This window comes from Salvelinus fontinalis, unplaced genomic scaffold (assembly GCF_029448725.1).
Source record: "Salvelinus fontinalis isolate EN_2023a unplaced genomic scaffold, ASM2944872v1 scaffold_0691, whole genome shotgun sequence".
Taxonomy (NCBI): Eukaryota; Metazoa; Chordata; class Actinopteri; order Salmoniformes; family Salmonidae; genus Salvelinus; species Salvelinus fontinalis.
In genome coordinates this window covers 87501-91584 of record NW_026600900.1, presented here as the reverse complement: position 1 = coordinate 91584, position 4084 = coordinate 87501, and the positions used below count along the sequence as shown (strand labels likewise).

The following is a 4084-nucleotide window of genomic DNA, read 5'->3' as shown; positions in this document are numbered from 1 at the left end:
AATTAAATGGATTTCATTTTCCTCAATTAATTTACTGGATATCCTGAATGACTGTACCACTATAGGTGAGGAGAGACAGAGAGGACAGGTGAGAGAGAGAGAGAGGACAGGTCAGGAGAGACAGAGAGGACAGGTAAGGAGAGACAGAGAGGACAGGTGAGGAGAGAAAGAGAGGACAGGTGAGGAGAGACAGAGAGGACAGGTAAGAGAGAGAGAGAGGACAGGTCAGGAGAGACAGAGAGGACAGGTAAGGAGAGACAGAGAGGACAGGTGAGGAGAGAAATAGAGGACAGGTGAGGAGAGACAGAGAGGACAGGTGAGGAGAGAAAGAGAGGACAGGTGAGGAGAGACAGAGAGGACAGGTGAGGGAAGACAGCGTGGACAGGTGAGGGGAGACAGAGAGGACAGGTGAGGAGAGACAGAGAGGACAGATGAGGAGAGAAAGAGAGGACAGGTGAGGAGAGACAGAGAGGACAGGTGAGGGAAGACAGAGAGGACAGGTGGGGAGAGACAGAGAGGACAGGTGAGGAGATACAGAGAGGACAGGTGAGGAGAGACAGAGAGGACAGGTGAGGAAAGACAGAGAGAGCTGTACCACTATTCTGCTTTTGTAATATCTCCAAATTCTATTTCATGCCAATAAAGCAATCTGAATTCAAGATTGGGAGTGAGGGGAGAGAGAGAGAGGTAGCATCAGAGAGAGAGAGCTATGTGAAAGATAGAGAGAGATTAGAGATGAGAGTGGGAGAAAGAAAGAGGTAGAGAGAGAGAGAGGGAGAGAGAGAGAAAGAGCGAGAGAGAGAGAGAGAGAGAGGGAGAGAGAGAAAGAGAGAAAAAGAAAGAGGTAGAGAGAGAGAAAGGAGAGAGAGAAAGAGAGAGAAAGAGAGAGAAAGAGAGAGAGAGATAGAGAGAGGGAGAGGGAGAGAGAGAAAGAGAGAGAGAAAGAGAGAGAGAGAGAGAGAGAAAGAAAGAGAGAAAGAGAGAGAGAGAGAAAGAGAGAGGGAGTGGACAATCACTGACTGTTCTGTGTGTCCCTTGTAGGTGGAGCTTCCAGCCTCATTTGCATGCCCTTCTCCCTTAGACGCCGATATGATATACTTTATGGTCCGCAGTGGTGACAATTGACTTGGACAACAGAGAGGGCTGCTACTTCCACATAAATACATGAATACGTGGAAAAACACCCCATCATACATCCCACTCCCACCTACTAACATGCAGAGGGTGAGGAGGAGCCGCACAGAAACCCGATGAATCACACCTGAGGAGACAAACAGGAAATAGCAGTAGAAGTTGTTTGGCAGCAACGGCAGCAGGAGCAGGTGGGAGACACAACACACACAGGTTAGTGTTTGGGGTTAATGGTTAACGTTTGGCGTTAACGGTAAACGGTTGGTGTTAATGGTTAGGGTTTGGGGTTAACGGTTAGGGTTTGGGGTTAATGGTTAACGTTTGGCGTTAACGGTAAACGGTGGGTGTTAATGGTTAGTGTTTGGGGTTAACGGTTAGGGTTTGGGGTTAATGGTTAACGTTTGGCGTTAACGGTAAACGGTGGGTGTTAATGGTTAGGGTTTGGGGTTAACGGTTAACGTTGGGTGTTAATGGTTAGTGTTTGGGGTTAATGGTTAACGTTGGGTGTTAATGGTTAGGGTTTGGGGTTAATGGTTAGGGTTTGGGGTTAATGGTTAGGGTTTGGGGTTAACGGTTAGTGTTTGGGGTTAATGGTTAGTGTTTGGGGTTAACGGTTAGTGTTTGGGGTTAATGGTTAGTGTTTGGGGTTAACGGTTAGTGTTTGGTGTTAACGGTTAGGTTTGGGGTTAACGGTTAGGGTTTGGGGTTAATGGTTAGTGTTTGGTGTTAACGGTTAGTGTTTGGGGTTAATGGTTAGTGTTTGGGGTTAACGGTTAGTGTTTGGGGTTAACGGTTAGGGTTTGGGGTTAATGGTTAGTGTTTGGGGTTAACGGTTAGTGTTTGGGGTTAATGGTTAGTGTTTGGGGTTAACGGTTAGTGTTTGGGGTTAATGGTTAGTGTTTGGGGTTAACGGTTAGTGTTTGGTGTTAACGGTTAGGGTTTGGGGTTAACGGTTAGGGTTTGGGGTTAACGGTTAGGGTTTGGGGTTAATGGTTAGTGTTTGGTGTTAACGGTTAGGGTTTGGTGTTAACGGTTAGTGTGTGTGTAGAGGACAAGACAGTTCTCTCTGTCCCAAACTGTCTGTTTAAGCAACCCAAACCAGCTCTTGGAGAAGGGTGTGTATCGGTGTAACTGTGGAATGGGGGAGGTGGATAGGCTATACCACTGAAACTGGTGATTATAGTAATGTATTAGCATAGTGGTAGTATTGTAGTAGTACAGTGGTAGTATTATAGTATAGTGGCAGTACAGTGGTAGTATTATAGTAGTATAATAGTATAGTGTCAGCAGAGTAGTACAGTGGTAGTATTGTTGTATAGTGGCAGTGCAGTGGTAGTATTATAGTAGTATAATAGTATAGTATCAGCAGAGTAGTACAGTGGTAGTATTGTAGTATAGTGGCAGTGCAGTGGTAGTATTATAGTAGTATAATAGTGTAGTATCAGCAGAGTAGTACAGTGGTAGTATTGTAGTATAGTGGCAGCCTGGCAGTATAGTGGTAGTATTGTAGTAGTACAGTTGTAATATTGTAGTATAGTGGCAGTACAGCGGTAGTATACTAGTAGTACAATAGTATAGTGGCAGCAAAGCAGTATAGTGGTAGTATTGTAGTATAGTGGCAGTCTGGACGTATAGCGGCAGCAAAGCAGTATAGTGGTAGTATTGTAGTATAGTGGCAGTCTGGCAGTATAGTGGCAGCAAAGCAGTATAGTGGTAGCATTGTGGTATTGTGGCAGTCTAGTAGTATAGTGGCAGCATTGTAGTATAGTGGTAGTGTAGTTGTATAGTGGTGACCTAGTAGTAAAGCGGTGGTATAGTGTCGGCATAGTAGTATAGTGGCAGTATAGTGGCAGCATAGCAGTATAGTGGTAGTATAGTAGTATAGCGGCAGTCCAGTAGTACAGTGGCAGTATAGTGTCAGCATAGTAGTATAGTGGTAGTATAGTGGCAGTCTAGTGGTATAATGGTAGTATTGTAGTATAGTGGCATTCTAGCAGTATAGTGGTATAGTGGCAGTCTAGTAGTATAGTGGTGGCATAGTAGTATAGTGGTGGTATAGTAGTATAGTGGTGGTACAGCAGTATAGTGGCGGTATAGTAGTATAGTGGTAGTATAGCAGTATAGTGGTGGTATAGTAATATAGTGGCGGTATAGTAGTATAGTGGTAGTATAGTAGTATAGTGGTAGTAAAGGATAAGGGTAGTATAGTGGCGGTATAGTGGTAGTATAGTAGCAGTACCGTGGTAGTATGAGGTAAGGGTTAGTATAGTGGCGGTATACTGGTAGTATAGTAGTAGTATAGTGGTAGTATAGGGTAAGGGTTAGTATAGTGGCGGTATAGTGGTAGTATAGTAGTAGTATAGTGGTAGTATAGGTAAAGGGTTAGTATAGTGGCGGTATAGTGGTAGTATAGTAGCATTATCGTGGTAGTATAGTAGCGCTATAGCGGTAGTATTGCAGTAGCGTGGTGGTACTACTGTAGTATAGTGGTAGTATTGTGGTATAATATGGGTAGTAGTGTGGTACTATAGTGGAAGTAATGTGGTATAGTGCTATTACTGTAGTATAGTGGTGGTATTGTAGCAGAATAGTGGCAGTATTGTACCAGTATAGTGTTGGTGGTGTAGTATGGTGTTAGTATGGTGGTAGTATAGTGGTAGTATTGTATTAAGTAAACGTAATATCGTCTTACCATTCATATCATCACCATTCAGCCAATCAGCTTTCACATCATCACCATTCAGCCAATCAGCTTCACATCATCACCATTTAGCCAATCAGCTTTCACGCCATATCAGCTTTCACGCCATCACCATTCAGCCAATCAGCTTTCACATCATCACCATTCAGCCAATCAGGGACTGTTTCTGTTTGTTTTAGTTTCAGAGAGTCGACCAATCCAGAGGGGCCTTCACTTCTCCACCCTATCCCAGACCAGATCAGACCAGTCCAG

At 44.1% G+C, this 4084-nt stretch overlaps 1 protein-coding gene across 1 annotated transcript in view; it reads left to right on the top strand.

Annotated features, from left to right (window-relative positions):
- The first annotated feature begins 938 nt into the window (after positions 1-938).
- The window catches only part of bicdl2 (BICD family like cargo adaptor 2), a 20510-nt gene continuing 17364 nt past the window's right edge, over positions 939-4084 (top strand). The window contains exons 1-2 of the mRNA XM_055914832.1: positions 939-1344; positions 4012-4084. The exon at positions 4012-4084 is cut by the window's right edge and continues 460 nt beyond it. The gene's annotated coding sequence lies outside the window, so the exon portion shown is untranslated. The remainder of the gene's footprint in view (positions 1345-4011) is intronic.